This window comes from Anas acuta, chromosome 13, assembly GCF_963932015.1.
Source record: "Anas acuta chromosome 13, bAnaAcu1.1, whole genome shotgun sequence".
Lineage (NCBI taxonomy): Eukaryota > Metazoa > Chordata > Aves > Anseriformes > Anatidae > Anas > Anas acuta.
In genome coordinates this window covers 8,591,635-8,617,651 of record NC_088991.1, presented here as the reverse complement: position 1 = coordinate 8,617,651, position 26,017 = coordinate 8,591,635, and the positions used below count along the sequence as shown (strand labels likewise).

Below are 26,017 nucleotides of genomic sequence, written 5' to 3'. Positions count from 1 at the left end.
ATGCGAGTGCCAGCAAATGTAGTAACACCTAATAAATTATGTAAAGTATTGCGGGATGCTGTACTCGTATGACCATTTCAATGCACTGTAATTGTTTTCCAACACTTCCCCCACAGGTTAGTCTGGCTTCCAACAGAGGGAGAAGTGACTAACAAGCCAATCAACATGCAAAATATTGAACAGAGTTGCTCAGCGCACAGCCATCAGCCAAAGGCGAGGCGAGCGGGTGGTTGCAGTCAGGACAGGGACTCTTCGCTCTTGGCTTGCTCAGCTTTGCACGTCCACTCCCCGTATCTCCCGAATCGTAGTTCTGCTGTTTGCTGGTCAAAAGAAGTTATTACCCGTGTCAGCGCTGAGTGATTAATGCAGTAGGGCTACGTTATGTTTGCTGCAAATTCCCAGCTGGTGACTTGGTCTTGCCTCTGTTGGAGCTCTGGAGCTGTGTCCAGAGGAACTCAGCCCAAGTCCCCAGTCCTGAACCTGGACAGTAACTGCTGGCGTCACGGGGATGTGGCCTGATGATGCCACCCTGGTGGTGAACGGCACATAGGGGACCTCTTCTGATACGTAAATGCACTTGTCTGGGTAGTCTGGAGGGAGTCTGGTTGCCTTCTACAATGTGTGATCGTGCTTCTTCCATGCTGGAGTGCTACCTTCCTCTTAACTTCCGTGGGTGTGTCTCTTGGAGGCCATTTTCCAGAGACATTTAATTGTGGCTGAAAAAGTGTTGGGAGAGAAACCCAGGTCTGTCCCTTACAGAGGGGTACCTGGAGGGACTGCTCCTGTTAGCTAGTTTGTTCGTTGCCTTTCTGCTGAGCCCACCCAGGGAGTATTGGTTTTGTCAGGAGCAAGTAAGGAACCAGCAGCTCCTTTCTGTGGTGGAAGGAGCTGGCACCAGCAGCTGCGCTGAGCCCTCTGGCCCCTTTCACAGACCACACTTCACAGACTTTAGAAGGTAACAAACTTCACTCGCTACCAGCTTCTCATGGATCTAACCAGTAGTTCAAAAATGAAAATCTCTGCATTGTATTACAAATCCCCTAAGGCATCCAGCAGGTTTTTGTGTTTCGGTGTTTTTTTTTTTTTTCCCCTTTTTTCTTTTTTCAATTTTCCAGAATTCCCATTAGCTACTGCAAGACTGGATGGATACGTACCCATAATTTGGCTCAGTTCTCAGACAGTCAGGTATCTGCAAGTTGGGAAGCCTTGGCTTTTGCCTGTGTCGGTTGGTACCTTTCTGTGAAAGATGTAAAATGCTTTTGCTGTATCTTTTCCAAAATGGAATATTTTACAGTCCTCCTTTAGTGCCAGTACACCCTTACAAAAGGAGCTAATCTGTGCTAATGATTGTGTAAGAATAAAATGAAGGGAAAAAAAAGAAAAAAAAAAAGGAACACAGGAACTTCTCTGAATTTATGGCATTACAGTCCTTCCCATGGCAACACAGATAGTCAGATGGTTAGGTAGCAAAGTACAAGCTGGAAGAAAAGGCAAACAGTGACAGGGAAAAAAAAAATCAACAGGGAAAACAATGTGATTTTCTCTAAAAATATAAGAACTAAATCGTAGAAGAAAATCCCTGTAAATGGTAGTCTGCTTGTAAAGAATATCCTTCAGTGTGTGCTCATTTCTTTCTGTTAAACTAGCTTGTCTAAAACATATACAGAAAGCCCTTTTATATCCCATTATACTGTATACTAAAGCATTCAGGTCTAATACTATTACTGATAAAGAAAACCAAAAGCATATTTACAGAGACTGAATGTCTATAAAGAGCAGATCAAGCAAGTCTCTTGAGAAAAGAAACTCCCATATCAGATTATTGTGTGAAAAAAATAGCATGCTCATCTCAATTACAGCACCAATTGGGTTTATTTAAAAAGGAAGTCATTCTGTTTTTATATCATAGAATCACTTTTCTTAAGCCTGTAAACATCCAATAAATTAAATTTTTAGATAAGATCCATTTTGCAAAAAGCTATTTATGAAAAGCTTCAGATAATAATTAGAGAGGATTTAATAACATAATAACTGACTAATGCTAGCACAGAGAAAGTACACTCAATTAGATCCTTCAGCGGAGTTCGTGTTCTACCTCATGTCCTTTGACAGTTCCTTATATAAGCTGAGTTGCTCGGGTCCATCATTCCCACAGCAGTGAAGGTCTGTAGCAGAAAGCTTCTGATTGCAGTCTCTTTAGGTAATAGGTGAAAAATCCTTACTAATGATTGCCAGGGTGACCATCTAGAGGAGCCAAATACAGTGTCATACTGTCGAGTTATGGATATTAACACCCGGAACGCGGAAGGAAGTGATGTTATTTACTGTAAGCATAGACCAATATTGTCATTCATACGGAATACTGAAGTTTTTCCTTAAAAAATGTGTTCATATTGTGGCTCATACTAACTTCAGTCCTCTACCGAACACTGTAGGTACTCTAATAAAGTTAGTAAGAGTCTTCTTGTTTCTTACAATGCACTTTGAGCCAGCCCCTGCAATTAATATCATTCCTGGTCGTGTGATTCACCTCTGAACAAAATAAGTGAGATGTTACCCTGAGTCTGGTGAGAGAGAGAGAAAGAGGTGGTGGGCCAAAATCAGGAGCACCAGCACAGTACAAGTTATACTCCTTGGAACTAAAACTACCTCCTTACTACTTCAATCTTTTTTAGTGAGATTTTAATTTAATTTTTAAGAACTTCAGGGCAGGTTAATGAAGGTCTACTCGTGTAGCAGACAGAAAGTATTTAAAATGGCTCGCCCAAATGCTAACCAGGCTACTACAGTACTTGGGGGCTTTGAAATCCTGAGCCAAACTTCCTGCATTAGCGACATTTGGCCAGGTTGGAAAAAAGTTGGTAAAAGACCTCCAATACCATCTGATCCAACCAGGTCCAACCTTCCCTTGAATACCCCCAGGGACGGTGATGCCACCACCTGCCTGGGCAAAAAGATCCCTCATATTGAGGGGTATCTTTAAGAAAGATAAGGGAAGATGTAAAAACTGTCAGATATCAATGTGACCACATCTGTAGACACTCCTCAGGTGCTGTTAAGACCTTTCCCTTGGAGCTAGCTGGGGTGCTAGACCCGCAAAGACGTAGTTGGTAATGGCTGCAGCTGGCAAGGTGGCGTGTGTCTGCCGACTCCACCTTGAAGACAAACAGTCAGACAGCCGTAATGGGCAGAGTGAAAAACGAAAGAGATTTTTTTGGTCTTTTTGAACAAAAGGGATTTAATATAAGTATATGCCTGACAAAAAAAGTTAGCACTTAAATACCTATATAATTGCATGCATTTATATTTGTGGAAGTGTCTTATTGCCACTGCATCGCTATTAAAATGCAAAACAAGTGCAAGCATGTTATGTTTATTAAACCACTAAAAAAACTGTTCAGACAGCATTATGACTTGGGTTTCAAAAGCATAGAAATGGGCAGGGAAAAGAAAGGGGAGGATCCAGAAACCAAATTCTCAGTTTACTCCTTTTTGCTTAGTTACTGGAACAGATAGGGTAGATTATGTGCTCCTCTGAGATGTCTGCAGTAATGATCGTGCGTTTTAGAATAAATGATCTCAAAGTGCATTGCAAATTTAACAGTTTGATATCAGACTTAAGTGCAAGATGACTGCAGCTAGGAAGCACTAGGAAAATGGTTCACAGCGAGGGAAGAATACCTTCCCTTTCCCCCCTAAGAAACTGCCAAGGAATCGTAGGTGTGCGGAATGTAATTATGCAGACTGAAATTAGGCCAGTTCACTATGGCTAATTCCTTGTCTTTTACAGAAAGTGCCACAGGATCTTTAATGCCACAGATGATTAGGTTGTCAGCTTTATGTATCAGCTGCAAGGTGGCAGCTCTAGTAGCTTACCCAACAATGTGTCCAGCTTGCAGAGCACGGGGATAAATCCTGCCAGGGCGCCGTGCAGCATTTCTCCTCCATGCTTCGTGACCCCATGTTCCCCAGCAGCGGAGCTGTACCTCCAGTACCTTCTCATTCATGCTTTCAGCTTCAAGTTTCCATTTATTAAATCAGCCCTTCCATCATCATCATTTATGTCCTATTCATACATCATTTCTAGCTATTGTAATACCTCTTCTCGGGATTTAAATAACTCTGACATGGAATAGCTTGTGCAGTCTGAACAAAGAGCCTTAAGCTAACAGAATAGCTTTATCTAAAAGATACTTACAAACAAATGAAAGGAAAATGTTGTTTGTGTTCTTTTTGTGTTTTGTGAATAAGAGTTATGCAGGAAGAGAGCTATTCAGCACCGAGTACGCTCTGCCAGGAGACAGATGCAGCCCCAGCAGCTGAGGGAAGTTGCTGTGACTTCAAAATGAACTCTGCAAGTCCTGGAAATGTTCTTAACTGACCAGATAATTTCATACCTTTAGATTTTGGATGATATTTTGGATATTGGCTAAAGACCTGAAACATTGAGGTTGATTTAGCTTTTAGCTCGCTCTTCTAAATCTAAGCGTTAATTTTGTTCCATTGCTAATTGACATTTCTGGTACTTTCCTGGTCCTGCTTCTTTCACAAACCTTCAGCCAGTCAGATGTGGTCAGTCCAGCATCATACCCAGATTTTTAACTGGAAAAACTGTATTGCTGCCATTTCTTTGCATTGCATGTTGTGCAACATCCCACACGGTCTGCTGTGAGGTCATGAGATACAAATAGGCCATTGGGAATCCAGCGCAGGCTTCAGCCAGTAACCACACACAATCCTTGCGCTCCAACCATTTTATTGCAGAAACACTTTTTGAGCAAATGTGTAAAAAAATAATAATATTTTCAAACTAACTTGAGGAAAATACTTGGAAACTCTTCTTCAAAAAAGCAAAAGTCTGGTGAATTGTTGAAGTTGTGCTAGAAAAGAATGGACATTGGTAGAGTAGGGGTGGTGTCCAAGAGGAATTCCAGCTGTGCCAACAGGCTTCCTCCATCAAGTGTCCATTGCTCCTCTACAGCAGTGGGAGAGCTGAGAGAAGGACAGTATAGATTCAAGACAGGAACATTTCATTCATACTTTCAGTATTTTAGGCCCAAATTTCAAGTGGATCATCAGAAATGACTTTCCCAAACTTGTCTGACAATGAGATCTTCACTCTGCTCGAACCCGTTCTTTCTTTCCCATGTGCTCCATTTTGCTGTGTGCATTTTGTGATGTATAAAGGTGATGGTGTATGTTTCCTTTATAAAACATAGGTTTTTACCTTCGTGTTCTGTCTGAAGGTGGTTCATAGCATGTAGCAAAGCTGTGTCTGTGCAAAAGGGAGGACCCATTTCCCAGCCTGTGGGCAGGACACAAGCATTTTGGTTGCCTGCCATTTACTCTTGCTCAGGAAAAGCGATGACAGTGACTAGCCCGAGTGTAGCTGGCATCTTGGCTCTCAGCACTGAAATGGCACTCTCTCTCTATATTTAAGAGTACATATAAATACAAACCTGCTTTCTGGAATTTATCACCTGCATTTCTCTGTCTTTCAGAAGGACAATAATGCATTCTTATATTTCCCATTAAAAAGTTGTATCATAGTAACTTAATCCAGACCGCATACACCTTCCTCTTCTAGGTCGCCTGGCCACAGAAAGATGTTTTCAGATTCCTAAGTAAGACTGTTTGGGGTGGGGACTTGCAATGCCATTTCTTTTTGTGCTGTAGGAGTTCCCATGTCTGTGCTTTGGTTTCGTGTGATAATTTAAGCACAGATGTAGAAACACTTCTTCACTGGATCCCGGGCTGGCAGTGTTCAATCGTTATTACATTAGGATGAATCGAGGCTAAGCATGCTGAGCTCACCCTTCCCCCAGCACTCTGTAGACACACACAGACACCGGCGCACACACAGTATTATCTCTGTTTGCCTTACTAATGTCATTGTGCAATATTCCATTTTCCGCTCTCTTCGTGTCCCCAGGGTCTGTAACAAACCCCTGCTGGACCTTTTATCCACCCACTAAGTCCAGATTAATTTATTATACTCCATCTAGTTTTTGAACTGTTCCTTCTAAATGTGTGATGGGGCTTAGGGCTGTGCAAAGGGGATTCAAGGATAAGGGGAGAAAACATCCTCAGGCTCTAGCTTACAGTGCAAGGTTGCATTACAGTACGAACACCTCAACTATTATTATGCATAGCCATGGAAGATGATGCAGGAGGAATGGCTGATTAGAGCTCATGTTTAGCTAAATTAACATCTCAAGTCCATTTTTTTGTTATAAATCTGAGTTCATCACAATCTAAAGGCAAATATTTGCCTTTAATATCTCTGATTTATGCATAGAATACAGTGTACTGTTCATTTCCTTCTTAATTATTATTATTTTTTTAAACAGCTTCCAGGCAGAAAGTCAAAGCCTGCTGTGTTTTATATTATACTCTGCAACTCATTTTCCTGTGTGTTTTTTTTTAATAAAACATCTAATTAATCCATGTAATCTGAATACTTTCTGCTTAAACTCAAAGTGCTCGTGAAAAGATCTGAATGAAAATGTAGCTAATTTGTTGTACCTGTAAAGGTAATAGAAAGGTAGAAATACAGAGGGAGATGGATACTTAATCGTTTTATACCGAGCATGCAAGTGGTGACTGAAAACATGATAAGGGCGTGGAAAATGCCAGGTGGAAAATGCCTGGACAAAAAGGTATCAAATGAAATGGAAATGATCCTCCTAATTTTTGCCATCTCATTTTTGTGCACTGCGTTACATAATGTGGTCCCGATGATCTTGCATATGTGCCCATAAAACTGCTATTGCTTTTCCATTTGTGGGAGGCCTCAACATGACCTTTTTTTAGGATCCTGCTATAAAAAAGGCTTGAGAGGTTGTTACAGCTCAGCCCTCTTTATCTCACACTGAAGACTACAAATGATTAGTTATGTTAGAAGTTCCTTTAGGTCTGTCTCAGCATCTCCTGGGGAGAACACAAACAGGAGGAACTGGAACTGGCCCTGTCTTCAGAAATGAGGAGTGTAACTTCAGGTGGCAAGCTCTGAAGTAAAGAAAAGCAATTGCAGAAGTGTTCTTGGTGATGAATTATCACCAGCCGAATTTTTAATGGAATGTTTGTCAGGCTTTTTCATGAAATACCAGCGGCTCTTTAACATCTTTAAATTATTACCTAGACAATTTCCAGTAACAACGAAGTTGAAAATCGATGTAGGAAATATTACCATAGTAAAAGTAAAAAGATGCCTCCAAATGGTAATGCACAAAACCTCACAAGGGAAAGCTTATTGCCTATGAAGCTTTCCCAGTAGAAATATTATAAATCATACATAAGTCAGGGTGTGAATGAGAAAAAGAAAAATAATTACCAAGATACAATTTAGAATTGCTTCAAGTGGTCGTGGCCTGGCAGAGACAAATAGGGGATGTTTGTTAAGTGTGGTCAGCAGAGACGTGGCGTGTCACAGTTCTGGGCAGACTCTTAGAAGACCTTTTCTTTTTTTGGAAGAAAACATATGAGATACATTTCTCTGCCCTCTTGTGCATCTGCACCAAAATCAGTCACAACACATCCCTGTTAAGCAGCTGTGTAGCCAGGAGAGAGTCAGAGCCATTTTTTCCCCAGGAAATCTCACCTTTGAGGCAGTGTCAACTCTGCAGTGCAGTCTTGCTTTTACCTTTTTTTTTTTCTTTTTTTTTTTTTGCAACCGAGACCACCAAAACAAAAAATCATACATGGCTTCCCCTCTGGCACGGAGTTGGTCATTCACATTTAGAGCCCAGCATGAAATCTCAGCCTGTTGTACCGGTGGCAAAATTCCAAATTACTTAAATAGGAGCAGCAGCCTTCTGATCCCCCTGTTTCGCGAGCTACAAGATACCATTTGTTCCTGGCATTGACTATTTACACTGCAAATACAAATGGGCACATTTAAAAGTACCCAGGAATGTCAGTGTTGCCAAATGAGTAGATAACTTATCTCTAATTTTGCTAGATCTAATCTGAAATTAGGAAGAGGATTATAGTCATTGATAACATGCTAAGGCTCAGTTCCCATTTATGCCCAGGACCCCTTTGTCTGCATGTTGTACAGAACAGTAAAAAGAAGGGTGTCTCCATCCTTCACCCAGAGTTTTATAAATCCTGTGGTGAATGAGATAGAGCAGGTGGTGAAAACAAGACATGAGTGGCATGGGAAAATGAAATGACAATGAAATAAAGTTTAGCAGAGAGACTTGGGCTATGTTTTCTCCACAAGATTGCTCTCCTGAACTAGAAGCAACCAGAGATACACACCATACACACCTTCCTCTTTGTAATAAATGAATGGGGCCTTGAGCACGGCCAGAACATGGACAGCAGCACAAATAATAATGGTGGCCACATCCGTTCTCCAAGAAACGTGCACTTGGAGTGTTTTGTAATTAACGCTCAGCCCAAAAACAGTTCACAAGGTCACAGAAGCAGCTCATAGCAAACACTGCATATGCCCAGATTAGTTCCTGGTACAGCTGAACCCAGAATGGCTGGGGTGGTATTCCACTTAAATTGGAAGCTTTTTGAAAGGTAGCGAAGAAAAGAAAGATTTGCCAGCTAGTTTTATTTTTAAATCACCACCAAATCACGCACTGGTGCTGCAAAAACCTCAGGAATGTATCTTCAAAAGTCTTCATTGAAGGTACATCCTTATTGCAGAATCACCAGATCTAATCACTGGCTACATCTCCAACATGTTTCATGGCAAAAAAAAAAAAAAAAATAAAAAAATTAAACCAAGTGTTATAGTCTACTCTTTAGCAGTCTTGTCCACATCTAATTTGGAATGCTTTACTAATAAATATCAATTTAAAAATACCCCACCCCACCCCATTTTTACATTGCATTTTCGTGCATATCCATGGAAAAGAAAGCCAGGCATAAAAAAGCCCAGCAGCACACTATGGAATGCTCTTACAGCAGCAGTGTCACCTTGTTAAGGGAAGCGTGTTTACACGTGGATTTGCATCATGCGTGCAAATTAGCTGAGTTTACGAGCCCGTGGCCTTGTCACATTTTGATAGTTTCCAAGCATTCCCTCTTCTTTTTTTTTTTTTTTTTTTTAAATTAGGCTTTTCCCTCACCTTAGAGATTGCATCTGTAGTATAGTAGATTTTAACTACTTTATCATAATATTGTATTGTCTTACTATCAGCGATGGCATAGAGCCTTAAGAGATGAATTACATTCAGCTGTTCCTAAGCTGACGCATAGCTTGTACATTAGTACCAGTGGTTCAGTTCATTTTTGTCCATCTGGCCAAAAGCAGGTGTCATTTTGTTAGGGAGGGGAAGATATAAAATCCTAGGATAGAAGTTGACCTAAAATAGGGAGTTGTAAGATCCCAGTCACCTGCCAAGGTGGCTCCACATGGAGCCTTCCAAAAAGACTGCGGTTGTTGTTCCAAAGGTGCGGGTTTTAATTTACACAAGGACAGAAGGGTGAATGCTAGGCTAGTTACGAATTCAGCTGTGCCCTATTTCAGTCCGAGACAAAGTCACATTGCATAAAGATAACGCTGTATGCCTGATTCAGGTAATTTCTGACAGTTTCCATTTCTCTCTTCTCAGCTCACTTTGGTAGAAAGCAAACGACTTACAGAGGTTTGGGTTCTGCCTTCTCTAAGCATGGTGCTTGAGCAGGTACAACAAAAGCTGGTAATTTTCCTACTCTTAAAGCATATCCTCTCTTTATTTGATGAGCAGGATAGCAGTTTCCTGATCTGTAAAACCCTGGAAGAGCAGCTGGCCAAGACTATAAACTGGCACAGGTGCTGGCAAGTGGCTTGGGCCTTCGTCCCAGCTGGCAGGTTAGATGGGCTTCCTGCCGGGGCTATGGGATGGGAGCCGGTCAGAAAGGCTCCGTGGGCTGGGATTTCTGGGCTCTCACAAAGAGCTGAGCATTGCTGCTTAACCTGCAGAAGATAGGTGGTGCTGGCAGCTGTATCCTGTTCTTGGCCTGAAAATAGCAGCTTGTTCTGGAGGTTTTTACACCAGAACGCTGGTGGCTGTCGCCCTGCATGATGAGCTCGTGTGTGATGCTGTCTGCTGCTGGCGTGCGAGGTAAAGGCGTTCTTGTTGTTGATGCTAACCCGACGTTATTCTGCACACAGCTCATACTGGTCTGGGGGTTGCTGTGTAATCCTCACCTGCAAAGCCACGCACTCTGCTGCTTTCTCTAATCTCCCTGTATAACAGGGCAAAAGGAACTTCTTCCCCTGCAAAAACAGAGAAAGCCTTTACAGGGGCTCACCATAGCCTACCCATTGCCCCTGCATGTAGTGCTGCAGGCCCTCCCTAGGTAGTGGTGTGTCCCTTTCCTTCCTTTTCCCTTTCTTTTTAGAAAAGAAATGAAGGAAGTACTAAAGCACACCAAGCCTCTTTGATTTCAGTTAGAAGCGCACATGCGAAAGCCATTATATAATGGGACATGGAAAGCATGATTTTGGGGAAGAAAAAAAAAGAGCTTGTTTATCTTTGGATTCCACTAGGAAAAATATGGTGTTGCCTTTTAACTTATGTACTGACCTTTACTTAGTCATACTTTTATCGTTACTTAATATTAATTTGGGTCTTGGCCTACTACCAACACTTTTTTCTTTTTTTTCTCCTCCCCATTGATGTATCTGAGTTCACGTGGCAAAAACTTTCCTCTCGAAATCTGATTTCAGGTAATTTCACTCCTTTCTGGTCTCGGGAATGACTGAGCCTTGCTTTATGCCGAGGCTGTGAATTCATTCTTTGCTCTGACCTGCCTTCAGCCCCAGCTCGTTCAGTCTAACCGATGATTGCATAAAGACTATGCTCTTTTATTTCAGCTAACAGCCTGAATGTGAGTTTTATAATGAAATGGTTAGATTATATTTGAAGCTTTCAACGCATATTTACTAAGTGGTTGCCATTTGTGCGAGGAGAAAGGCCCTAGGGATGCTGAGACAAGCACAGAAGTTGTGGTGTCATACTGCATGAAGGCCAGGCAAAGTTAGTGTAGTAGACAAACCTGCACACCAGTTGGAAAGGAAAAACTTTAGGACAGACATCCAGTCATATATATTTATTGTGTTAGATTTATTTGTATATGAACTCTTTTATAGAACATATATTCTTCTATAAAAGAATAGATTGTATTTCTTTTAAAAGAACTTATGTCTATAGTGTTTTACTCTTCCTCACACAAAACTGAATGATAGGGATCGCACAAATGGAAACTTTTTCAAGTTTATAGCCCGGACTGACCTGACAGATGTCTTCAGGGAGGATTGCTGGTGCGATGCTGGGGATAAACACGGCTCCAGCAGCTCGCTCTGACTAAACAGGAAAGAGCTGAAGCCAGGGCAACTCCGTGCCTTGTTCTTCTGCCATGTGTCACCTTTACTGAGGATAAAAGTGAGTCAGAGACTGAATGTCGTGCCGAAATTACTTCAGTTTCTGTTAAAACAAAAATGCAAGCTTGTATAAGATGTTTAAGTATGTACATGCATACCGTGTTCTAGCATGTTTGAAACTATTCTCAGAAGCCTGCTTGAAGTGTATCTCCAAATGCAAAATGTTGCAAAATAATCCTGTAAAGCATAGTTGTTTACTAATAATAGATATTCTAAGCAAAGCTGTTTGAAGTGCTGCTTCACAGTCATCTGCTGAATTGAAAAATCCTTTACAAACACCGCTTTTACATTTCAAGGTAACAGTTAAATTATCTAGACCGAGTATCCCACACTCAAAATTCTACTTTGCGTTGGTACAGGGAATACTTATTTTAAGCACATCCAGTAAAATACATATTTTAAACGATATTTTACAGTTCAGTAGTTTCTCTAACCTGAAGATCCCAAAGTGCTTCTCAGATGGAGGTGAAGTTAGCTTAGGAGCAGTCCTATGAGCACAATTATTTTCATTTCACATACAGAGAAAATGAGCAGTGAAAACTGATGGCTTGCTCAAGGTTGCACGCAGGTGCTGGCAGTAAGAACAGAACCTGCTCTTCTTGCCTCCCACTTCTGTGCTTTAACTAGAAAGCCCCTAGCAGGCTTTCCGCATCATCCTGTGATTGAGCAACTTTCATTAGATCAGTGGAGATTCAGGAATCCTGAGCTAATTAATGCTCTGGCACTTCTCAAAGCCTCGCTGCTCTTTACCTCTGATGGTTCCATAGGGTTCGATGACTTGAAGCGATGTCTCTGAAGAGACAACAGAGAAAGGCAAATAAAGGATGGGGATTCACTAACCTTGTCTGACAAAGGTAGGGGCCGTGCTCGGAAACATTTGCTTAGGTTTTATAGGCTTCCTTTTCTTTTTAAATGCTGGGTATGAAAGCTAAGAGGGACCTTGTCACATTAATTGAGCCTTGAAATCTGATAAGTTACAAGTTGTTCTTTATCAGAGTCCTATGCATCACTCTTACACTGCTTAAAGTACATTGCCTGAATTCTCTTTTAAAACTAAGTATTTTCAATGATATCAAACTTAAAAAAAAAAAAAAAATAGGATTGCTGTGTAAGCCACAAGGAATCAGGTATTACAAATACTCTGCCAGCTGTGTTTCCAAATGATTAGGGAGGTACATAAGCTGCTGCTGTTAGATTTGGGTCAGTGCCTCCCAGAAGTTTGGGTTAAGATATTTCGGTTCATGTTTGTAACACCTCTGATTACAACTCATTGTGTGGAGAGGTTTTAACTGTTTCAACTTTTCTGCTAGTAAGAAGATTAATTATGAAGACAGTAAAGAGGCTAAGCTATTAGCAGCAATGGATTTTAGAGTAGGTCACTTTTTTTCTGTCCAATTAACAGTACATGGCTTGTCAGTAATGTTTGGACGTCAAGAAGCAGAATGTTTTAAAGAACCAGGAGAACATTCATCACTACATTGTAGTATCAGCTGAATTCTCACTGTTCTCCCCCTGCATGGCAAAGGTTTGCTTTGTTTACATTTTATTTTGGTATTTTGATAAGTTCCTACAACCCAAAAGTGGGTCATCATTAATGAATATGTATATACCCAACACGGGTATTTTACCGTATGAGAAACAGAAGGTACAAAACATGAGTTATCTCTGAAACTACCATGTTTTTTCCATCAACTAGTAGGAAGAATAGGCAGGCAGTTCTTAGAAATATAATGTTTTGTGATCCTGGGCATTGGAATATGGCTTCTCAATATAGAGAGCACAGCAGAAACTTAATGCTTTGAATAATTTTAAAAAAGAAAAGGGAAGAAGAAAAAAATACAATTTGCTCTTAATCTGAGTAAATGAGTGTGAGGAACACAGGGATGAAGTTACTTTACAGTGTTAATGGGACTTTATATATAAAGCATTAAGCATCTCTGTAGCACTCCTAAAGCAACACGGCTAATGCTTTAACTTGTTTGACAATGGAGCTTTTTGACTACTTATATTCCAGCTTATTTACAAATTGAGAATAGGCTTGTTGAGTCTTGTTCTGTGATAGACTTCTGAAGTCTTCGTGCTGGTAGCTTCCAGTTTCTTCACCCTGGCTGAGATGGCAGGCAGGGGAGTCAGGCATTGAGCTGGACCAGCCAAACAGGGGCAGGTAGCACTTCTCATAAAGGGGAGCAGCCCAGACACCGGGCTCTTCTTGACACACGGCATTAACAATTAATAGAGATTCATTATTTTGTGGATTTGTCACAATTGGCTCTTAGGACAGGGTGTCTGCATGCTTTACTAATTATCCCTAACCTGCTTGGAGGCACATTCGTGAATGCCAATCATTTATTGCCAATTTACATACCTGAGGGAGGGGGTTGGGGGAAGGATTCAGAAACATAAAAACACATTGGAGTTAATGTATTAATGTTTCCCTCAAACTCACCCTGTGCGATTGCTTGACAAGTCCGTCTCTGTCCCAAATAAACCTAACCTCTTACATCCTTTGCAAGCGACAGGAAAGCCGAACAATTTCCTCAAGATTACTTGAGCTCCTTGGAATAATGTCAATCATTGTGTTGAGTTTTAGGATGTTTTTTTAAAGAATGAAATGGTATATTCATGATAAAGTCCTGATTTGCTTATTTGATATGAAATTTCAATGTGTTTTTTTTTTTCCTTGCATAACCCACTCTGCAGTGTGTCAGGAAGCATTTTCCTAACAATCCATAAGGGAACAGAAATCCCCGGCTTGAATATATATGAGTTTATTATGCTCCTTGCCTTGAGGTTTGCAGTGACTTGTTTCCGCCTGGTGAGAGGGTGGGCAAGGCTCAGGGGGCGGGTGTCGTGGCAGTGCCATTAGCCACCCATACCTGATCCGAGATGTCATGCCTGCCTGTACTGCGCCACCAGGACTGAGGTGTTCGTGCTTTGTCATCATTCAGTGGGTGGCTGCTGTGGCAAGATGCTTCTGTGCAGTGAATCAATCGTAAAATGAATGTTAGACTTCTGCAGGGGGAAGTATCGCGCCTCCTTCTTGGCTTCCCACCCCCAACCTTTTCCTTCCACTGCTTCCCTGGCATGCTAAAACAGCTTTATGAAAATCAAAGGCTTTAATTGTAAAACTACCACTTAATTGATGATGCACAGGATTTATTCAGTGCTCAGCTCATGGAGATGGCTTCATCTGGCGTTGTTCTTTTTTTTTTTTTTTTCCCCTCTCACTCCAACTTACCGAGCAAAGTTTAATATTTAAACACATGCCACATTGTTAAGGAGGCAGGCGTCAGCATCTTAGCGAGCTTCAAATGAGTTATTTGAAAACGTCACGCTGCTTCGGGATTCCTTTTGTGCAGGGCTGGGCTCTCCAGACAGCTTAGGCAAAGTAGCCTTAATGGGCAGCGCGGCGAGTCCGTCCTGTGGGGCAGCGCGCCCAGCTCGCCCACAGAGGCCGGGTGCCCCGCACAAAGAGGGGCTGTGTGGCCCTCAGGATCTCACGCTTCTTTGTTTCCAGCTATTACTGAGGATGGTGCAACTCCAAAATAGCAAGTTCCTCACAACCGCTCTTCTAAAAAGTCCTGCGGCCTAGGTGTGCTTAAAGCGGGGCTGGAGGAAGCGCTCCCTCTGTTTTCGTTCTCTCAGAGGTCCAAGTGAGCCCGATGCTCTGTGGGCACAGTGACCGTAACAGGGCTTCTGCGTCTAAGGGGAAGTCTCGAGCGTGCCCTCCACTAATAAAGTGGATTCGTTACATTATCAGAGCAATTCCTATGCTACATGTGCAGAGCATGGTACAGGCCTGCCCCCCCAGCTGAGGGAGAGACCCTTGGCCTCACGTGCTGGATGCAGAAGAGGCCGTGTCCTGCTACGTTCGTCTGTGTCGTGCTCTCGTGAGCGTGTTGCAGGCACATGGGTGCTATCCTGTAGGGAGATCTTGCCCTCCTGATTAAAACATATTCAAAAAAAAAAAAAAAAGGCAGTAGGTCAGAGTGAAGCCTGCAGGATGAGGCCTGTGCAGGGTATGCTGCTGCTGGCGTTTCCCAAGGAACTTCTGAGCATTTCTGTGGTGTGTTGTTGTGAATGTTGTTTTTGTGACTCTGCAAGGTATTGATCAGTTTGGAAAGTCTCTATTTCCTATGCCACATAAACATTTGGGAAGAGGGAGTCCTTCTAGCACAAACCCACAGCACTAGCAGTGCTTTTTGTGCTGTTTGGCTGGATGACAGTCTATGGGACCAAGTTTCACCTGCAGTTACAACTGCACACCTCGCTAAGGTTGCCTACAAACCAATGAGGGTCTATTTTAGCTGTGATTTCTAAGTATCTGCTGTAATACCACCTGGGGTTATTTATCCCATTTATTTCAGAAGTGGCTTCTTTTGAAGAAGAGGAGGTGAAGAGATAAGGCTTCCTATGTAGTAGCAAATGCATGCTGCGTATGCATGACAATATAGGTCTCTGAGGTTTAGTGGATCTGGAATTACGCCATTTGTTTCATACTAATTGAAGCATGTGTCTACAAGTGTGCAGTGTAAAACACAGGATAAATGGAGATCATAAAATACAGGTACTGTATAACCTATCTTATTATTAGACAGGCAGGCACTTGCACTGCACCCGAAAATGTATGTTTTCTGAAGAAAAGCTGCTCTTTTCTGTGCATATGTGTATATATATTAGGCTAATAGGATTTATTTCTGCTAAGCCAGTCTGAGACAACACAATCTTTTACAGCTTTTCAGAATCTTCCCCGTATGTCCCTTGCCTTCGTAAAAGATAGAAAATGCTTTTCTGCACATACTTTTCTGTGCTTCTTAAACTGTGTATCCAATGTAACAAGTGTTAGATTTAAAGCTGATTCTGGATGGGAACGAGACATCTCAAAGAGTAGGTGTTGTCTTGAGCATGATTAAACTTAATTTGCTCCTACATTGAACTCTCTAGAGCAAGCTTTATACATGTATATTGAGCAGTTTCAAGTGACGTATGCTGAGCTGACGCTGAACTTGGTCACGACTCAAAGCTACCTGGCTGGTACTGGAAGGACAGGGTAAGTCCCTGTACCTGGCCAGGGGGTCAGTAAGTAGATTTTTACACTTATTACCAAAAGGCCACATTACAATGTACTATGCTTAGTGGACACGATATTGCACTGTAAATGTTTTCAAGAAAGAGAATTAATACATCTTTATTTGAAGTTTAGTTTCATCAGCCAAGGCAAATTGAGCTGGGCTACTGACTTTGAGATCATACCTTTGTACACCACCTTCTGTCAGTCCTAGATTCAAAGCTAGTTTTAATAACTCCTTTATTTCCATCACTACATCTACAGTGTGTTTGAGATGTATTGAGCTGTGTAAGTGGGCAGGAAAGCAATGAGAAACTTGGTTATATTCTGGAAGTATCAAACCATTAAGAGAGAAAACACATTTGCTGGGTGTCTGATCTCCGCAAACCACTGAGGCATCCGCTCACAGTAAGGGTAAAAAAAAAACAAAAAACACAACCTCTTTGTACACTTCAGTGCATAACAAGCAGCGTATGCTTTGTAGGCATGATTCACAAGGCAGATTCATGTGCAAGTGACTCTAGGTACAGCAGTGGGGGTGGATCTCGATCATGTAAGGCCAGTGCAGGATGGAAGCAGAATGTGGGAAAAGTTTTTTCCTTTTTTTTTTTCTTCTCTAGTAATGTCAAATCAAAAGGTCTACACTGTAGTTTTCTTGTTAACACAAGAAGAGATGTGGGCAAAACTAAAATTCAATTTAGTCCTGTATTTTTTCTACAAAAAGAGGTAGCATCTGATACTTAGAGAGTGTGAGAAGGAGGAGAGGTAGAGGCTGCCCTGCAGGCACTGCTTCGAAGTTTTCTTGAGCAGAAGCAGCACCTGAGCTGCAGTGGGCAGAGCAGCTCAAGTCTGTGAGAGCGAGTCTACAATTTAATCATGTGCCAGGTAAAAAAAGTACTTCTGTGGGTTGTTTGGGGCTTTCTACCTAACTGAAAGGTACACCATCAAATTATAGGGGTGTGAGGAAAAAAATACAGACTTCCTGTTTTATCCGGCTTATCTACTCATTGTTATTAGTTTTGCAGTCTGAAAATCCTAATTCGCTCTGTATAAGAAGGTTACTCTATACCTTTAAGAAGCCTTCTTGCCGTTCCTGTTACCTTTTCTGTACTAGAAAAGAAAAATCAAAGGAATCATTCAGAAGAAAAGTTCATTAGAAAGGTCAGCTCAAGTAAGAAGTCAGCCCAACTCCACAACTGAAAGATGCCAAAGGCATAAGCATGAGAAGAGAGGTGCCTTCAGGTGCTTGCTTTCGTATCCTAAGGGATTGTTTGGGAACATTAGAGATAATGTGGTATTTTTCCCTTGAATAATAGAAAATAAAAGCCAAAACAGTTGGTGAAATTCAGACTGAAAATTACCATTAACCCGCTATAGATGCGTGAGTGTGAAACAAATAAAAAGATGATAGAGATATTTCAAAGTAGTTGATTACAGCAGCTGATAAGTGATCAGTTGTCAGTTGTAGTCCATTGTGCCTGTCATCAGTGTAACTTCCTCATAGCTGGTGATGAAATTTCACCTGCTGTGTGAGAGAAAATAAAATGCACAGTTGTGCTAGTAATTAGGGTTGAAAATCAATAGTAAAAGATGTATAAAAAAAAAAAGAGTGAAAGAGAAAAGGAAGAGAACTATGAAAATAGAATTTAGCAGGGCTAGATAAGAAAAGCAAATGCAAGAGAAGTATCAGAGGAAATTGAACATTAGTCCAGGTTGGAACAGCTACAACCACTTTCTGCATGAGGTTTCATTTTAAGTAAAAATGTCTCTCTTTTAGTCAAAAGCTTTTCCTGTAGCAGAAAGTGAATGCATGTGAACAGACTGGAGCTGCTAATGGTGCCGTGAAGAGCCTCACATTCCTTCTGCTTCAGTCCCTTGGTGGCTGCCATCCTGGAAAATGAAGGAGTTGGATGAAACTTGCTTTAGAATTCAAGAGGGATGCCCCTGAACTGGTGAGAGTAGCCTGTCATAGTAGTCAACAATGCAGGACCCAATTTTTTTTTCTTTGTTTGCCTTGAAACTATTCATTTTACAGCCTTCGAGACAAAGTATCTGGGGGTTTGGCTATGGCCAGATGGCTGAGCACTGAGTAACCCTCTTCTAAGTCGCTCCTAAAAAGCACCTGTACTAAAAGGGTAGAAAATTGAAAATTCTTGTTGGCTCTGCAGGGGATGACTTGTGCTTGGTTTTGATGGAGTGGAATATCTTTGACTATTGCTGATTATGAAAGGGCTTATTACTGGCTAGGGAGTAGAAGAGGCAAAGCACTTCATTCTCTGCTTTTCTTAGCTTTCACCTCGAGAGCATCAGCTTAGGAAATAGTGTGTCAGAATGTCAAAGAAATGCTCAGGCAGTTTGTTCTCTTTGTTTAATCTTTCTCTAAATATCAAAAACCTTGGTCATAGAAAAGACAGTCTTTCTCTTTAATAAGACTGTTTCCAGTACAAAGCTAGTACAATGTGACAGGCAAATACAATAACCTAATTAAAGCATCTTCTGTATAACACACAAACGTGTGAACTGTTTTCTCCTAAATAAATAGCCTTCAGTAAGGTATGTGTATTTTGCTTAGTTATTAGGCTGCATTCTTGTATCACTTTGAAACATCTGCTATATCTTAAATAGTAACCAACAAAGTCTGACCAGATGGCAGAGCAGTTTAGTATCATGCCCTTTATCTGCCCGGAGAGCAGGAAGAAAAATAAAGCAAGCAGCTCGTGGAAGAAGGGAAGCGTGTGTTGTATCGGTGCAGGCAATTCAGCTCCTCTCCTGCACGTCAGTGGTATAATGCAGAGATAAAAATGAATCCTTGCACGCTGAACTGGGTATTTCTGGGAAGCTCTTGCTGCAGATTTTCTGGTGTTGTTAGTTAGAGAAGATTTACTTTATGCTTAAGTTACCAACCGTCCGCTTCCTAATGCACAAATCAGAAGAAAGTAACGTCGCACAGGTATTTGTGAACCCTTTTTGAAGGCACAATAAATCTACCAAACAGCTGACCTTGCACTGGTTTTTGTGTCCCATTAAGCAAAAGGTATCCAACAAACAAAGATTGTGTGTTTTTAGGGAAATGTACAAAGACTGTATGTTGTCTGGCACTGCGTGCGCTCGTAAGGGGTGTACGAGCATGGAAAAGGACGCAGGCAACTGCTTAAAGCCCTGTTCAGCAAACATTGCTCACAAAGAGCAGTGTTTGCTTTACTTGAGGTGCTTACAGGCTCCTTAGGTCAGAGCAGTCTGTGGACCTGTTCTTAGGAAGTCCCATCCAGTAATACTAAGCAGAATTAAGAAAGCATGGTTAGAGAATTATTACAACTTTGCACACCTCTACTGATGTATGGAAAGTTTGTAGCCTTTTCTGGTCTGTGTTTCTAAAAAATAATAATAATAAAAAAAAAACCTTCTGTAGTTACAGAACAGAAACAACTTTAAATCCAAAGGTTCTGTTGACTTCAGCGAGGCCGTGGGCTCAGGTACTTCTGGAGCCAGTAGCTCCCTTGTGCATCTGTGCGCACCTCAGACGAGGTTAAGTCAAATTTCTGCCAAGCGTTCAGCAATCTGCACGACTGCTCAACATAGATCTGAGCCCATTTACAAGTCCCAGCTTGTCCAGCATTGGTGTTTATGCACAAGCCTATGCAAAAAGGGTGGATTTAGGCAAAGCCCCAGAGCACGCCCAGTGGCAGCAGCCCAGCCGTGCTCGGCTGCCTCGCAGGGATCGGGGCTGAGCAGTGCTGGTGGGTCGGGGACAGCAGGGGCCACACGTGCTCCCCACAGCCCTGTCCAGCAGCGTGTCCTGCCCTCAGACATCCTGGAGAGCAGGGAAGAAGGGCTCCAGCTGGGCTCTCACCCAGCAATGTGGGTGGAAAAGTGCACGACACAAGTCCTATCATGCTAAACTCTTATCTTTTCCCATTTAGTGGAGATATGGGTAGTGCCGGCTTAGTTCTAACACCGTGTTTCTGCAAGGCTGAGGCTCCGAGCCTCTGCGAGTTCCACGGTCTGGTCCTCTGCTTATCACACACGTGTTGGTTTTGGAAGAAACAACAAGAAATCCATTTGCAGTACAGAACTTAACTCCCACATGGTATGCATCGGAAAGGGATTTAGTATTTCGAATGGTAATGCTGTGCTTTCACCCTGAGTGGTAGAGTAGGTGACCTTCCTATATAAATAGGTAAAAACTTAGCATTTACATTTTATTTTTTAAATGTCAGATGGTAAAACCAATGGGAGGATAGAAAGAGGGGGAAGAAGGAATGGCACTGTAGTGTTTACTTACTTTGTGGAGCACATGCCCTCTGAAACCTTGATAGGAGTCTAATCTCTGCTAGCTATATACACAAAATGAACCACTCAGCCTCCTCATACTGCAAGTTGGCTTAAAAATCATGAGGAATTGAAGATAATTGTCTTCTATTCTTCTAGCTTTTGAGTATTTGAAGATGTCTTCTGTCTTATTTTAAGGCTTTTATTTGTCATGAAATGTTTTGAATCTAACCAGATTTAAAAAACAAATCATTAACATTGTGTTGTACAATATTGCTACGTGTTTTAAGAGGTGCCAGTAGTGCTCAGGTAATTAAGTGTCAATTTAATTACAAAGAGCTGGAAATTTATTTTTTGCCTTGAGAATTTTAGAGAGAATAGAAACAAAGGAAGTCAGTAAGCCCAAGAAAAAAAATGAGAAATTTTCCAAAAGCTTAGAAAACATAGATCCAGTTCATTAGCAGGAGTCCCAGCTCTATTATCATCAGCCGGTCTTGATCCAGTGAAAGAGTTTGAAATGCATTTCTGTTTTGCAGAAGGCCTCCTAGAAAAACTACAACAGCTTATCAGGGCCATCATAAAGATTTTGATCTCCTGAGCATGCTGCACACGCCTACATGAAGTGTATAACATGTAAAGTGAGGCTGGTCTCGCTGCAGGCATCCAGCACTGCACCTCCCCTGCACTGGCTGGGGGCTCTCCGCATCCAGGGACCTGTGCCCAGGAGCAGGACTGGAGCCTGTGCTCAGCCAGGTGATTTGTAAGCACCTAGTTTGAATTCAGAGGGGTGGATGGTGTTTTTTTAATCCAAATAGCCACTCTCCTGAAATGTATTTTTGGTTTTCTCTGAGCCATAAAGCACATGGCAATAAGCTTGGATGACCAGATCATGAAGTGTCTCCCTGAAGACACACAGAAATCTCCTCCACGTTACAGAACTGGGTTTAGAGACTGAGAGGATTTCTTCTGGGCTGATCAGGGGACAAATTATCTTGTAACGTTGGGGAGAGGAGAGAGTTTTCAAATAACCGAGGGCTCAGTTGACGTAAATGAACATAAATCTGTACATTTCCTAGGGGCTTAGGCAACTTATGCTAGGTAAGGATCCAAATCACAATTTAAATGTTTCATTGCACAAACAAGGAATATCTTGTAAGATATTTGGGTAAAATCTCTTTTTAGGCTTAGATTTCTCTAGGAAAATAAGAGGGCACTCCAGAACCTACTGCCATCCACAGAAGTAATGCTTGCAGCAGGCATTTCCAGGCAGTCGTGCTCCTAAATTCAATCACACTGGTGGCTTCAGCACAGATCCTGGTGGACGATCACCCACATCACAAAAAGCACGGGTCATCTGCCACAACTGAGCAAAAGTGTCATTTTCTGCCTAAAAGAAGCTGGGGCTAAGCTAAGGCAGAAAATAAATCCTCTGTGACTCATAAAGAGAGCGCTTTTTTAGGTCAGGTCAAGAACAAAGACATTGGCAGCGCAGTGCTGAGAGGCTTAGAGTGGTATCTCCCTAAGGACAACTCCCGACACCAATAGGAATTTTTTTTCTTCGTGGTATGGTGAATGCTTTCTGAATGGATTTGTAAATGCCCTGAAAATAATCAGTTTATTCAATTAGCACATTCTCCTTTAGATATGGAAGTCTTTATTTTATTTGTAACCAAATATGCTGGTTAGTCTCTGTAGCAGAGGGGGGGAAGAGATGGATCACAGAACAGGGACAGTAAATGCTGTTGTGAGAGCATTACCATCACCCTCCTCTCGCCACACACAGGCATGTGCACACTCCGCAGCCGCAGTTTCTTCAGGCTGGAATACCAGCAGAACAGCCTTCCACCTTTGAGTCAAGGTATTTCTTAGCATTAGTGGAATTAAATTATAATTTTGCCTCTAAGTCCCAGTTTTCTTGTCAGTCACTCTTGTTATTTCTGTGAATTTTTGTTGGCGGAAAAGGCCAGAATTAAACAGATGTTTTCCTAATTTCCCCCACATTACATTTTCCAATATACATTTATTTATTTATTTTTTCACAAAACAAGTGTGCTTGCGTTTTCCTATCAAATCCCCCAGTGCTCAGTAACAGGAACCGTCTTATTGCATATTTGCAGTGGATCGACACGTTAGAGACTAATCACATCTCATCTGTGTTAGGTTAGTGTAAAATCCTTCCTAGAAAGGGAGGTAGGAAAGAGTGCAGGAAAGCACTCTGTGCCTGCTGCTTTTAGTCCACCTCGGGACCTTTTTTGGCCTTGGGTTTTAGCTTCAGGTTCAGTTCACCTTGAAGTTGTTATTCTTCAGAAAAATAGTTTAAAAGAGCGCTCTCAGGTTACTTACTACCTTAGCATTGATTTTTATTTTTTTCCCCAAGTACCACTGTATACTAATAGCTGTACATGTGTAGACCTTACTTGTCCTTCCTCTCTTGAACAAAATTTCGAGCTGGAAGGATTCATCCATGAATCCTTCCTTTGCTGCTGGAGCATCATATAGGAAATGGGCAAAATAAACCACAGGGAAATGAGAGATCTCGTTTGTTCCTCATTTGTTCTGCAATGTGTTTGACAGTGGGCTACTCTAAAAGTGCCTGTCATGTCATATGGCTCACTGAATCTGAATTTTTTGGATCTTTTTTTCATACAAATTGCACAAATGATGTGAGATTACCTAGAAGAGATTGCTCTTAGGAGGTAATATGGTTCTTCTGACATACCACATTCCTAAAAATTGCAAATGTTGGAAGCTGGGGACCAAATCAGAGACAGGTGGGAACGTCACCGGGTCCCAGCTGAACAAAACCCTTCTGTCCCTGGTGAAGCTGCCGACCTCTTAAGGCACTGCCCTGCTATCAGCACAGGTTCCCGCTGGGGCAGGCGATCTGGCATGTGTATGATTTGGTGTCAATCACTGAGGAAATGAGCTTAAGACTTTTTGAGGGTCTCAGTAAACTTTTGAAAAGTTTTCCTTGTGCAAAATAAAAGCCAAAATGCACTGTATGGAAGGAAGCCTTTCCATAATTTCCAGTCTACACTAGATGGAAGGTGTACTGGAAATTTAATGTTAAATCTTTGTTAGTGATATGTCTAGCCTTTTTAACTAACAAGCTTCAGATGGAAATAGCCACGCATTTGAATCCTAAAGAATCCTTATGAATCTTTGAAGCTTTACCCATCATTAACCAGCCCATCCATGAAAAAAATACTGCAGACATATTCACCATATGTACACATATGTGGCTCTGTAGCTATTAATAAAACCAGCAATATTGTCTTCTCAGTGTGATTATAATCCACACCTTATGGAATTGCCTTCCTAGTGTTTGAAGTTTAAGAAATTAGGTCCCTTTCTTCATTGTATGAACACTTAAAAAGCATCACCTAGTTGCAAAGTATTCCCCAAATATGTATTTTTCTTTGAAGATATTCCTACTAATGATGTTTTACTAGTGTGAAGGGCCAAATTATCTACTCACGTAATTGGTTCGGCTCCACTGTGCCACAGAATTTGACATGATCATTTTTCAGGGTCTAACATAATTCTTACAAAAGATCAATTTGTTATACTTATAACGCTTGTATACAGCACCCTTAATGATAGGACATTTTATGCAGCATTAGCTTTCCAGCATTTTTAGAGCAGAGAAAAGATTTTCTTAGCATTAATTTAGGCAGCTCTTATTCGAGCGTTTTTGCTTCTTTGCTTTTATAAATTAACTAATTTAATTGTATTGTAAATATTTATCTTCCCTAAATGAACATAGAATCAAAATTAATTAGGTTGAAAAATATGAATTGCCATTCAATATCACATTCAAACACATAACAAATTAACAGGCTGTTTTTTTTCAATTTCCATGTCTGCATGGGAAAGCTAGCCAGTGTAAACCTCAAGATATGGTTTCCTTGTTCTCAGTTGTCATTAAGCACAAGGCTCTTTTGACAAGTTTTTGACACATTGCTCTTCCATCAGGTTCCTTACTTTCGATTGTGGAATGACAAGTCTATTTTGTGGCGGTGTGAAATGAACCATGTACTGCTACCGCTGTCTCATGTCTCATAATGGAAGGTTCACAGCATGGACAATTGGGAATTTCTCCAGGCAGGGGAAAAGCACTTATTTTCAACCCCTAGCTTTAATCAATCAAGGAGAAACTGGAAATCTCTGTAAAGTAATGAATGTCAATTTATGTACATGCTATTGATTTTAGGAATTTAATGCTCTGTTTCCCTATTTTATGTTGACCTTATGAAGCTTGAAGATGAACACAAAAGGTGAATATTTGTTGGACAGAATTGTCTGGAAATCTGAACAAAAGATTCTGTACCTTCTGTGTATGGGGGGGGGGGAGAGAGGGAGAGGGGGTCATCTGGAATTTAAGTCAAAGGGCTGTACCAAGTCAAGTGGTTGGAGAAAACAGGGGCACACTATTAAATCCATCCGTTGCAAAATGGGCAAAACCATTCTTGCAAGACACGTCCCAGCTATTGACTTCATGGTATACTGAGGCTTAGGGGTTATTAAAATTCACCCTTTGGTTAAATGCGCTTTTTATTTAACATTTGTTATTTTTCTATAAAGTGCCAAGGTATTGTTTTGAATAATTCACTGCTCATCTACCTTGTAGTTTGCATGCTTTGTGCTCCTTCATAACACTCTGACAGAGAGTGAGAGAGAGATTAGTAAACATGACCCCAGAAGACCTCTGTAAGTGCCTGTCTAGCATAACTTATTGGCTTCACTTTCTCTGCTCTGAGGATCGTTAGCTGCACTGGATGCTTTACACCCAAGTTTTGCTATTGCTTATCTTCACAAAGTTTACATCTCCCTGCTTTTTATTCACGAATAAGAAACTCGGGCTCTGTCATTTAGAGCATGCTCCCAGAAACTCGCCCTATCCCCTGTAGAGGAAGAAAACAATGACCTCAGAGATTATATAACTTGAATTTACCTCGAAAAGCCCCATTATCATAATGTTGTTTCTGTAATTCCTCATAAGCATAAAAAACACTTCCAGTAAGAAACTGAATGTTGGACTGGTGTTCTAATCAGAGGTAATATTCTGCTCCTGCAGAAGAAGCAAGAAAACACACACGGAATGTTTTGTTCACTTGGAGGATTTCTTGTTGATCTCCACTGTATATTTGTACAGAAGATCTCAGGGGATTTCTCGTGTTACTTCCCTGAATACACAGTAACAGCATTGCACAGGGAAAGTGCTGGTAATAACAGTGTGCTCTTAAACAGCATATTCTTCTAGTACTCTGACTAGTGCAAAAATTGAAGGCGGC

At 41.3% G+C, this 26,017-nt stretch overlaps 1 protein-coding gene and 1 long non-coding RNA gene across 2 annotated transcripts in view; one reads left to right on the top strand and one right to left on the bottom strand.

Annotated features, from left to right (window-relative positions):
• Positions 1–26,017, top strand: part of MAMLD1 (mastermind like domain containing 1) — a 254,146-nt gene that overhangs the window by 86,291 nt on the left and 141,838 nt on the right. The window lies entirely within an intron of this gene.
• LOC137863711 (uncharacterized) lies at positions 8,508–12,070 on the bottom strand. The gene is made up of 3 exons (XR_011101067.1): positions 11,821–12,070; positions 11,238–11,429; positions 8,508–10,219 (listed from the first exon to the last, which is right to left on the bottom strand). It is a non-coding gene; the product is annotated as an uncharacterized lncRNA (long non-coding RNA).